At 39.5% G+C, this 12,662-nt stretch overlaps 2 protein-coding genes across 8 annotated transcripts in view; one reads left to right on the top strand and one right to left on the bottom strand.

Annotated features, from left to right (window-relative positions):
- HS3ST5 (heparan sulfate-glucosamine 3-sulfotransferase 5) overlaps positions 1-12,662 on the bottom strand; it is a 147,407-nt gene that overhangs the window by 59,515 nt on the left and 75,230 nt on the right. The window contains exon 3 of one of the 7 annotated variants that reach the window (XM_079971738.1): positions 4,211-4,259. The exons of the other annotated variants lie outside the window; for them this stretch is intronic. The gene's annotated coding sequence lies outside the window, so the exon portion shown is untranslated. The remainder of the gene's footprint in view (positions 1-4,210; positions 4,260-12,662) is intronic. 7 annotated transcript variants of the gene reach the window in all.
- The window catches only part of LOC307213428 (uncharacterized protein), a gene marked incomplete at its 3' end in the record, with an annotated part of 135,387 nt that overhangs the window by 71,876 nt on the left and 50,849 nt on the right, over positions 1-12,662 (top strand). The window lies entirely within an intron of this gene.

Raw genomic sequence — 12,662 nt, 5'->3', positions numbered from 1 at the left:
AGGTTGCTGCCTGAGCCCTTGGAGAACCACTACCAATAAGAGCAGATGTACTAGGTTAGATGGATCGGTGGTCTGATTCAGTATAAGGCAGCTTCATATTTATAGTTACATTTCCTTGGAACTCATTATTTTATTAAATACAGCTTTTACTGTTTCTCCATCAGTAACGGACTGATGGAATTTCATAACTCCAGCAAGAACAATGGGATTATATAATTTCCTGGGGTTCAATTGCTCATGATGAGTGGGGAAAAGCATGAAATTGGGGAAATGAGCGTGCAGAGCTCATTTTCCAGGGTTGCTTGAAATGCAGGCATGAAGAGGAAATGTGCTGCTATCTGTCCCTCCGAGTGTAGGAGAAACACTGGTATTCACAACGCTTGATGGCTGCATCTGTAGAGAGGAAAGATCATAGTGTGCATCCCAATAACCACTAGATGAAAGTGATTTAAGAAAAGGGTAACTTAACAGTTAGGTTTTCTAGGTAAATCCACTCAGAATAAGACCTCTTGGGTTTGATGGAACTCAGCTAACTGTGCATAGCATTTCAGCCTTAACGGCTGTATGGCTCTATAGTGGCAGCCATCTTTCCCCTCATGCATCGATTCTGAAAGGAATGGCATTTTGACACATCTCATCAGTCTCACAGGCATTTGCAATCCTATTTTAATGCAGGTGGTTGGTGGTTTATGACATTTGAAGGTCTGGCGTCAACATCTGAAGCAGCCCTGTTCAGGGAAGTTAATACCCAGTCAAATGGGCGGGGTATAAACATTATTATTATTAGTAGTAGTAGTAGTAGTTGTAGTGGTAAATGTCACATTTAACGCTCATGTTATTGAAGGAAAGGCAAATATATTGATAGAGTCATTGTGCAGAGAGGACTGCATCAATAGTGCTTTGCCAAAGATTCCTGCAGCTTGAGGCTCTCAATGACATCACTGAATGCCTAATAGATAAAATACGGATGACTTATGTATTAATTTCTCATTATTGTGAAAAGGGAGATTAACCTGACTGACCTTTTAACATATACTTCTTACAAAGTGAAATATTTATTTGTATTCCCCTTCCTTCCTTATATTCCACCCCAAAAAATGACAAAGAAAAAGGGGAGAAGGCCAAATTCATGACCTTTCCCCACATTTTTCAAATGCATGTTTTACATGTTTTTTTGTTCACTTATACTGGTCCAAGCATCAGCTGCATGGTGTTAAACATAGAACACACATGAAAAAAATAATCTAGGAAAAATATTTTTGTAGCAGTTGGCCACTTAACACAACCCCTTAGTTCAGCATACGCTGCCAAGGTTTGATTATGGTCAACAAAAATCTAAAGGTATATTTTTCTGCCTTCCTGCCTTACATTCACCGAAGGCAGAAAAGCTCCTTGTAGAGTCAGCAGGATTGCAACACACACAGACTGCTGCTACACGGGACGAACTACTGCTGTGTTGACATGCTCTGTCATAGGGAATGGGGCGAAGGTAAGGCATCAACACAAAATCTGAGAAAGAGAAGATCACAACCGTGCACTGAATTATTATTTTTTGGTCAATCATGCATCAAATATTGCAGTCCTGCTTCAGGAGAACTGGTTTAATCCATTCACAGGGTTAGTAGGACAGTCTTCAATCCTCTGAATGGATTAAACCAGTTGCCCTGGAGGGAAAGTCATGAGACTTGAAATATGTCGGGCCAATAAATAACTTCTGTTTATTTATTTTAAATTCACAACAATGTCATGTGCAAAATTCCTTCCCTCACACAGGGTCAATAAACCATTTTCTACACACTACCCTCTCCCTCCATTTTTGTGCTGCATCACAGAGAGGCATTTTATCTCTTAACAAAGGACTTTCTGGACCTTACACAGGACAATCGGGGAGGCATCTCCCCATTAGGCTCTATACCCAGCGTAGCTGCTGTGCATAAAGATAGTAATCTGCATGCTGGAAGTGACGGGGAGACGGAACGAGGCTGCTGGACAGTCCTGTTCCTTCATCTGGCATTCTTAAATCTTGCCCTTCACTGCAAAATATCCTTTCTGAGGCAGAAAGGGGTTCTGCAGGAAGTAAATTCCAGCCCACAATGGAGCGTGTAAGCATAGCACAGGCCTATCAGGGGATATTCAGAAGGAGGGACTCATAAGAACGCAAGAGTTCAAACCAAGGGTTAATTTTGCCCAGCATCTTGTTTATTGTTAAGTTGTGGGTGAACATATCAGACGACGCAGCGATTCTTCAAACAGCTCTTGTTTATTCACAGGCCAGAACTGAACTGAACTGAAGGGTTCAGCCTGCCTGCTTATATAGAGCTCCACTAGAACGCAACAGTAACAATTTTCTGTAACTATCCAATCACTGAACGTTCCTTTCAGTCCCTTATTTGCATATGTGGACCTGAGTGAAAACTATCTACAGTATCCCCCTGCTGGCCCAGGGTGAGATCTTCAGTACATAACATTTATAACAAAGGCCAGCCAGATGCATCAAGGAAGCCACCCAAGCAGGTTATGAAAGCAATATACTTCCCAGTGTTTGCACTCAGCAACTGATATTCATTGTTATACTGCCTTTGAACATGGTTCTCTATACCCAGCATAGCTAGTAGCTATTGATACTGTTGATTGTTCCTGGTTAATTTTAAAACACCATCAAAGCCACAGCATATCCCCCTTCATAAACCAGTCTTTCGTGCATTAAAGAACGGGAGCAGGGTCTCATCACAGCTGGAGCATTAAAAAACTTATGGAACAAACACCTGTCTAAAGGTTTTTGCTGTATGGTGAAACACCACGAAAGAGCAAGACAGAGGGAGATCTTCTCAGAAAGACTTCACATGGTGAGTGGAAGCTGAATGTGCATAGATTTCCCTTTCAGTTCTTTGGCTCAATGCACACATATGACCCAATGAGAGAGAGAGAAAAGTTAACTTTCCATTTCCTTCATACTGTGAGGCCATAGTCGTCATACAATGTTCATTTGAGGAACCACTTTCAAAATTCCAAGAGTACATTTCTTACCATTATGTGTTGAATTTCAGCAGCAAATTGAAAATACTGACATGAGAAGTATTTATACATTATCCGTTACTTAATATGAGAAACGTTCGCCTTTTTATTTTAGTGCCAAATAAGACTCGCAATGAATCCTGTACCAAAGTGACCTAAGCAAGATTAATATAATCCTAGTTATATCTGCTTCTTGTGGTTGACTGCCTCTTGGGTCATATAGTCGATGAAAACAGCTATTTTAAAACGTGTTTGCTTATGTTTAATTTTAATATAATTATCATGTACAGTTTCTGAATGCTGCCACAGTCACTTGAACATTCATTATTTATGAAACTGCATCTAAATTATATTTAAAGCTTTGATCTTCAAAAGACTTAGAAAGCAATCTGGCTTCTTTGTTGTTTTAGCTGATCGTTTTTTAATGAAACCTCTATCTCAACACTCTAATATTCAAAAACCTAGGATGTTACTATGTTGCAGAAATACTTGTGTATTTTTTCCCCTTCAGAAATACTCATTGAAATTAGTAGGTTTCTAGGGCTATGATAATGCTCCACCACCCACCATCCTGTTCAGAGGAGAATTTGAAGGAATATGATAGTTTTTGCTTTGTTTTTTAGGGGGATGATATTTTTTTTAAAAGGGTTTATATGCTATTGTTACTTTTTTGAATTTTATGTAAAGTTTTTTCAACTTTGGGGGCGGGGGGACTTTTTTCAGTGGCTATTTCAGTGCTGCATTTGGCCAGCTTATAAAGTAGGACAGGGGAGTTTTAATTAAAGGACTGTCTCTACTGCTACCACCAGCTATGGTGAACCCCACCACACATGAACCTTAAAAAAAATCTCTAAAATTACCATTACTTTATGAGGGCATACGGGAGGCAAAGTAATTGTATTTTGCCACACACCATATTTGAGCCTGGAGTTCTTGGGCACTTTTTGAGCAGCTTTATGATTTGCATCTTCTGTGATACAGCACATATATTTGGTGGATATTATAAAAATTCTGCAGGGGTGATAATGTGTCAGTGGAAACCTGACATGGATCAACACTTACTATATTTGGGCCAGAATAGTTAAAGTCACTTCTTTTGGTCCTACATTATCTATATGTATTGTTTTCTTCTTGTTCCTCTAGACATCTTCACCATTTTGTAATTTTTAAAAATAAATTAGTTGTTTATAATTACCTTCATTGTAGTTTTTGTATGTCAGTTGCTATGGTCCTCAGAATTCTGGCTGCAGAGAAGTTTTGTTTAAGTCAGTGTAAGTCATCTGAAGGGTGTGGTTTGAAGATTGACATGAACATTTCCTAAGAATGCTGGTATTTTATCCACTTTGGTCAATCATTGCATTATCTGGTTTTATGTAAGCAACTTACGTAATGTGGGATTTCGTGACTATCTCTTACAAGAAAAACCTTAAATGCTACAAGATAATCCATCTCTTGTTTGTTGTCTCATGATCTACTTTCCTATATATAAAGAACAAGGTTACAAGGAGGACTTCCCCACTATTTCAGTGTATATGTAAGTGTGGGGTTATAATTCTTCTTGATAAATTTGGATGCAGATAATAATTATTCCACTTCAATTAATTTAGAATAAAATAATGTGGTCTTTACTCTGCACCTTCCAAGGTATATCTTAATAGCAGGATTCTTTATTCAATTTTCTTTATTGGGCCTAGATTAATGTCACCTTGGAGCTGATAAATCTGCTAATGAACCAACGAAACAGCTTCTGACTCTGATAGTTCTTATTTACTAACCTGATTGGACTTTTGGCAGGTATAGAAACCACAGCATTTGCATTCCAGGAAACCAAATTTCTTGTTAATCTTCAAAATTTCTATGGTAATAATGTTAAAACTGTATTGACCTTTTTTGAAAAATAAATAAATAGCACCATCATTTTAACATTCTATTCTGTAGCAGTGAGCTCTGAACAAAATCCCAAAAGAAACATAACAGAAATGTAGGAACTACATATTATTAATTTTATTAAAATCAAGAAACATCCATGAAACAAAAATTGGTGGCATGATATCTTGGTGATAACTGATTGGTCCACAAATATTGCCATCTCCTAGTCTATTTTGGCAGCTCCATAAAGTGTGAAAACCATGTGCGGAGGAACTAGGTTTAAATTTTAATTTTGTGCTTCATCTTCAGCCATGCCGAAATACAGTTAGCAGCAACACATGTTAATGACAGATAAGGGAATTGTTGCTTCTCATATAATTATGTTGCTCTTGCCATAGTGGAGTCTGGCAGCAGAGCCAGCCGTATCATCACATTATTAGGGTAGTTACTCTGTTTGACAAGAATCCATTTTTACACAGTCACAGAGGCATCTTTTGTGAGTTGCGCTTCTGGAGCATAAAAATACAGAATATTTTTTGCTGAACCTTATAATGTACTTTCCATACAAAATGCACTTTTATGTGTACAAACATACAGGGTTGACTCAGAATAAATCAAGAAGAATAAAATAAACATGTGAATCTCAACCTGTCAAAGAACGGGCAGAGCTGCTTTTCCATAGTGTTGTGCTTTACCATGTTGGAATTTTACCTCATCTATCAGCTGTTTCGTTAAGTCCCCCATCCACCAGCAAGCCTCCTGAACTCTATTCCTCAATTGCACTTAAGTTTTAACTATGAAGCTCACTTGCAACTATTAAGCTCACTTGCAAAGCAATCCACCACCACCACCATATTCCATTGCGCTGGCCAGGATTGGATGTGATAGGTGTGTTGCTCCACTTAACACCACTGGCAGTGCTGGATTGCTTTGCAACTGAGCTCCATTGAAATAAATAGGACTTACTTCCAAGTAAACATCTTTAGTGCATAGATAGGGGCAAGCTAGACTTAATGGGGCAGCCACATATATTTACTCATATGTCTGCCCTGTTCCCTTATGCAGTGTACGGGAGGGTGTCTGTTCTACGCATGAAATAGAACGTGCCTCACCTTGCTGTGCTGCATTGGATGAATCACTTCAATATCAAAAGTGAACTGGGCTGGGAGAAAATTGCTTGAGGAAATTGGAGCAATAAGGTAAGTCAGGGGAGGGGATTGGTTTTAGATCTACACTATGTAAATAAAAAAAGCTGCCACCTACCCTGCTTTATATGTAAATGGGACAGATGTGAATAAAATCTGCATAGTTGCCTCATCAAATCTAGTTTGACTGAGATTACTGGCAGATATTAGGGGGCCTGCAAAGATGTGCATTTGAGCTGCATCAATGAAAATTGTAAAAGGGAAGCATTTATGGTTTGCAATGTTTGCAGAATCTAAGAAAAAGAAGAGATGGCTAATTTCATTTTCACATACCTTGCTTTCAGCACAATACTGCACTCTGAATTTCATTTGATTCTTTATAATCACCAGTATTCTGACAGCTGATTAAAATTCAGAATTGGCTTCTCCTTGGAAAGTCATTTATATGTGGAACAGAAACAGGAAAACCAGCTATATACTGCTGTGAATCAATAACATTTTCATATATATGTAATTGTGAAAGTTGCTGTGGGAATTCACTGTCATCTTAATGGTGTATGAGAAATATATAATATAAAGCAATTGAAACAGTTTACTACTCAGAATCTCAAACTCAATCATTCTGTTCTGCAGGAAGAACAACGAACATCTTCTGGCACACTGCCTCTTTAAAAAAGATAGCAAAGCTAATTGGAAATATGCTGCAAAAAGTATCAATGTGGCTAGCAGAAAAATAATACTGTATTAGAATAATGTATGTGCATCATGAGTAATTAAAAGTCTAGTTCCTAAACAGTATGTCTGGCCCTCCCAGCTAGATCTCCACGGGAAGCTTTATTTTAAGATGAAAGCAACAGAATTATTTTATTTATTCATTAATTTTTTATCCCGTCATTCTTCTAAGGAGCTCAGGGCATCATCATTTTCATTTTTAAGTCACCTGACTCAAGAAAGTCTAAAGGGAACTTACATAAAAAAGTGTTACATTTTAAATACAAGAGTTGCACACAAGTTTTTAAAACTTGAAAAGTTGTCATATGCTTATTCTGAAAACAACAATAAAAAACTCCTACCTCTCCTCAACAACATATGAACTGACCCAGACCCTGCAACCATCATGTGAGACCATCCTTCATGTGGCCCCCCCCCTCCAACTAGAGGTCCAGAGGATGACAAAACGAGAACAGGCCTTTTCTGTGGTGGCTCCCCTTTTATGGAATGCTCTCCCTAGTGAAGCTTGTCTCATATCTTTGTTATCTTTAGGTACTATGTGAAAATGTTTCTCTATAACCGGGGCTTTGGCAAATTAAACAATCTATGGCCTTTGAAACTGTGTATGGGTAGGAAGGATTATTGTTTCGTGTGTTACTATGTTATGTATTTTTGTGTTTTTATATTGTAAACATGAAGGGTAGTATAGAAATTTAACAAATAATAATAAGCATGATTGCCATGAAAATTAATCCTCTAATAATGTCCATGAAAATAGTGAAAGACAGCAGAGTCTCTCTGGGAAAAGTGTCTCATAAACTGATGGAAAAAGAACTCTCCTCTTTCTTGTCAACCAGTCTTTCAGTTTCTACCAAAAACTGCAAATGACTTCAGGCTTTGGGTAGGCTCATATGGATCACATGGGAGGAGGAATTCCACAAAGTATTTGAGTCCTGAACTGTGCAGGGGTTTATAGCTTTAAACCAGCACTTTAATTTCAATCCGGGAACATTCTGCAAGCCAGTGAAGCCAGGCCAGAATTGATGTAATATGTCAACTCATTCAGTTCCTATTAACAAGCTGGTCACTGAGTTATGCACCAGCCACAGTTTCTGGACTGAAAGGGCTGTGAGCTCAGTTCCTGCACTAAAAACAAATTACTGGGATGAGGATTTATATGTCCACCTCACTTTCTCCGCCAATATTGGGCACGCAAGTGTAGCTGGTGGGCCTTGGAGTTCTAGGGCGGGAAACTAGATCTTGAAAACTTGAAGTCCGCCCATCTATGTCCTAGTTTGGACTCTGTTTGAAGGTGTTTTCTCTTCAATGCCCATTTTAAAGAAAAAGAAGCATAAGAGAAGAGCAGGAAGGTCCTTGAAGATGCCCATCAACAGGGTACTGAGCAGGGACACAAATCACCCATAGTCAACTATAGTGAGATGTAGTGATTTTTTCCTATTAAATTTAAACTAATTATTTCTAATTTTGTATCTATACATATAGCTTAGTGGGACGCAGGTGGCGCTGTGGGTTAAAGCCTCAGCGCCTAGGGCTTGCCGATCGAAAGGTCGGCGGTTCGAATCCCTGCGGCGGGGTGCGCTCCCGCTGCTCGGTCCCAGCGCCTGCCAACCTAGCAGTTCGAAAGCACCTCCGGGTGCAAGTAGATAAATAGGGACCGCTTACCAGCGGGAAGGTAAACGGTGTTTCCGTGTGCGGCTCTGGCTCGCCAGAGCAGCGATGTCACGCTGGCCACGTGACCCGGAAGTGTCTCCGGACAGCGCTGGCCCCTGGCCTCTTAAGTGAGATGGGCGCACAACCCCAGAGTCTGTCAAGACTGGCCCGTATGGGCAGGGGTACCTTTACCTTTTACCTTTATATAGCTTAGTACATGGAAATCTGATGCAAATACATGCCAAAATGGTGAAGTATTTACTTTCTATTTTGGTGATGCATATGTGGCCAACCTAAGACAAACCTGATGCAATAGAAGTGCTAAGGCAGAAAGGGAGGGGGGGAGCCTTCTAATCCCTTCCCTATCTCTGACTCACACAAAGACACAGACAACACAGCATTTATAAAACTTTCAGACAACCAATCACTATTACAGTATAGTAAAACCCACGCTTTAAAAATTGATCCACTTAACAAATTTGATTAAATCTGAAATACCAGCATAGCAAACATCATGTCTCGCTGCCTATGGAAATTGATTCTTATGCACTGTTAAACATCTTGCTGGTTTTATAAAATCTACAAACTCTACAGGCTACCAAGTTCCCTGCTTCATTTTTGAAAAATGCCACAGCAGCTGTATATGTCATGCAACTTTGATGAAGAGAGAAAATGAGTTTCCTCCATTCGTAGAAGGAGAGTTGTTGCATGGGGGGACCTTACACTCGTGGAAAGTTCCCTTTCATGAGCAGAACTCTTCTGCTCATGGAGCAAAAAGTTAGAATTCAATCCATTGTCTTTTGTAGATAGAAACAGAGCAGATGGGACTTCCGGGTTGGCGCCATCGCCGAATGGCGGACTCCCTCCGGGCTCCGGAGGGAGTCTGCTCGGCAGGGGCTGGGTTCTACCGCGCCGGCGACGCGGGGACCCTCAAAAACCATGGGCGCTGAAACCCATGGGCATGGTGACTCGGCGGGCACCGTTTGCGCCCCCCCGACCACGCGAAGGAGCCTTTTTAAAGGCTGCGGAGCGGGTGACAGGGAGGGGGGTGGTGCAGTGAGTCCTCCGCTTCCCCTGCCGAGCGAAGCCGCATGCCATTTGGCGGAGAGCGCTGACTTCTTCCATTGAAAATCTGGACTTAAAAGAATAACCCGTGAGTAATTAGAACTTGGATTAAAAAGGGGAATAAATTTTTTCTTAAATTCGGAGCGAGCGGGGGAGGTATAAAAAGGAAGTCAACCTCCCCCCTGTTGTAGAGGAGCTAAAGCAAAGGACCTGACAACTAAGATCGAGTGCAACCTTTTTTTTTGATAAACATATTAATTTCGCGATGGAAAATTATAAGCTGGGCTGGAGGAGAAGAGTGGAATGTGAATTAAAATATAACCCCCCCCCCCGGAAGCCCCGGGAGTGATCCGTGAGAGCGCCTGGAGAGGAGAAATAGAGGTTTTGACAGCTGTCAAAGGAGCTGCCAAAACTGAAGAACAATAAGAGAACTTTGTTACGAGGACTTTGCTGGTTACATTTGTTATAAATTGGATATAAACTGTTTAAAACAAGGAAAAATAAGTTACCTTGACTGGTGGGTGAGATCGGGAATGAAACTGAGTTATTATAATCCCTCTAGAGGAGCTGTGGGTTATTACAAGTATCGCTGGTATGGAATTTGAATCGGACATTTTATCTCCTGGGAAACTGCAGAAATGGAACACTATTTTGTCTACAGAGGTCTACACACTAAAGGAGACAATAGATTTATCTATTGAAGAATGGAAGGGACTTGACGTAATGTTTTGTTCCTGAATAACAAAGCCTCTGTAGAGGAATTACAAGCTTTTTGGAATTAGAACATTTGTGCAGGAGAGCAGGGGGAAAAAAGAAGAAAAAAAAAGAGGAGAAGAGAGAACAACAAGAACAACAAGAAAAACAAGAATTGGACAAAGTTGGAAGATAGACCCCTTCTAAGATTGGACATTTGAAATTAAAGACGATTAAAAGACGGTAAAGACTATTAAAAAGACGGCAAAGTGGACTGGTGAAGGATTATGGCTTAGATGTGGGAGCTCCAGGAGACAGTAGATATTGATGGACATTGGGAACGCAACCGGGAAAGGGGGGAGGGAAATTTGGAATCCAAAGGGTGTTAAATTATATTTTATTCTTTTTTTAATTCTTTTATGTTAATCTGTATCTTATATTAAAGAGGGGAACTCGTGGAAGGGAACAGGTCGATTTTAGGGGATGGGAAAATATTTTTTAAATTGGGTTAATGATAATAATTTTAAAATTTGGGGTAAGAATTTGTTGAATTTATTTGAAAGAATTGGAATATAAGAGGGGGTGGGGAGGGGGAAGTCCTGGAAAGATGATATTGAAAATAAGGCCTTAAATTTGGATGTTTTTCTTTTTTTTTGTTATATTTGAAAATCTTTAATAAATATTATTAAAAAAAAAAGAGAGAAACAGAGCAGATGTTTTGAACCTTACACAAGTGATTTAATGTAATTTTCACTAGATAAAAAAATACCATTACAGGCTATAGTGGGAACATTTAAATGAAATACACATATTTTATTCCTTTTTAACTCAAGTCCTCATTGATCTTGCTTCAGCTGAGTTATCTATTGCTTTCAATTTTAAAACTTTGTTTTCAGATATTTCACTGGGAAAGCTCAGTGAGATATTTTATCTCACTCTCATTGGTGTCCTGGGGCTATCATGTAAGAAAGTAGCAGAAAACAATTTCAAGGGCAACATAAATAATGGGGATTGAATAAATTGAATAGAAGTGTCAACAACTTTATTGCAGAAAAAATACCTTGCTCTTGCACTTTTTTTTAAAAAAAGTATATTCTATACATTATGGTGGGCAGTAAAGTTTCCAAATAGCATGTAGATTTTGCGGTGGTTTCTTCCATTTTATTGAGGGAGTTGCTATGTATTCTGGCATGTCTGAAATGGAATATAAGGACACAACCTTCAACACTTGAAAATCTCATTCATTTTAATAGCAAGAGTGTGCCAATCAAAAACCTTCCGAGTCAGACAGGAATGCAGAAGTGTTTATCCACATCTAAAATCAAATTTCTACCTGCTCTGGTGTGACCTTTGCTAGCATTTTACCAAACTATGTTTCAAAAGAAGTCTTAATATGAACAAAGACACTGGCTTAAGAATTCCATGGCCATGGCCCCTGATGCAAACGCAAATGTGCACATGCAGGTGTGCAGATGTCATTCAGCCTACTTTGGTCTACCCAGCCCCTTCTCTACCCTTGGGCTCTCTGCAAAGTGCTGCTGGGTTGCAGATATATGCAGCCAGGAGCAGCAGCGTTGTGGACTTCCCTTGAACATCTAGACAGGCCTTTGGTCTGATCCGGCAGGGCTCTTAAGTTCTTATGTTTTTATACACTCTACCTGTAGCTTTGGTCCCTCAACAGACAGTCTTTGGTTTCTTAAAATTTAGAACATACTTGGAACACAGTACAGTATTAAAAAAAAAAAAAAAGCTTTCACCCAGAGCATCTTATTGCCCATGAAGCATTGCTGTTTTTCAAATAGATGGCGGTGGAATAAAAAATGATTTAAAGCAGCACCTTTCCCATGGCCTAGATCCCTCTATAACTTTTACTCATGAGTAAGAAAAGAAAAGAAAAATATTTTTTAAGAACATAAGATTGCAGCATTTGGGACTTTTGTTCAGAGAAAAGATGAGTAAGACATGATAGAAGTTTATAAAATTATGCATGGCAAGGAGAAAGTGGATAGAGAAAAGTTTTTCTCTCTCTCAGAACATTAGAACTTGTGGACATCCAATGAAGCTGAATGAAGATTGAGGATAGATAAAAGAAAGTACTTCTTCACACAGGGAGTGATGGCCACCAACTTGGGAGATCTTTAAAAGAGAATTAGACAAATTCATGGGAGAGAGCGTTATCAATGGCTACTAGCCAACTGGGATATGCTCTACCTCCAGAATTGTAGGCAGCAATGTTTCCAAATACCAATCGCTGGAAACCTCAGGGTGGGAATGTGACCTTGTGTTCATGTTCTTATTGCTTGTTTCCCACGGGTATCTGTTTGGCCGCTGTGGAAACAGGACACTTAACTAGATATGCCATTGGCCTGATACAGCAGGCTATTCTTATGCTCTTACGTTAAGCTATTTGCCACTTATTCCCAAACCACAATTAACAGGAAGCAATAACAGGAAGGAGGAAATCTAAAGGCATGGAAGCCCTGACAATATCTT

This window comes from Podarcis cretensis (assembly GCF_951804945.1).
Source record: "Podarcis cretensis genome assembly, chromosome: 3".
NCBI lineage: Eukaryota > Metazoa > Chordata > Lepidosauria > Squamata > Lacertidae > Podarcis > Podarcis cretensis.
The sequence above is the reverse complement of the archived record's forward strand: the minus strand, read 5'-3'. Positions and strand labels throughout refer to the sequence as shown.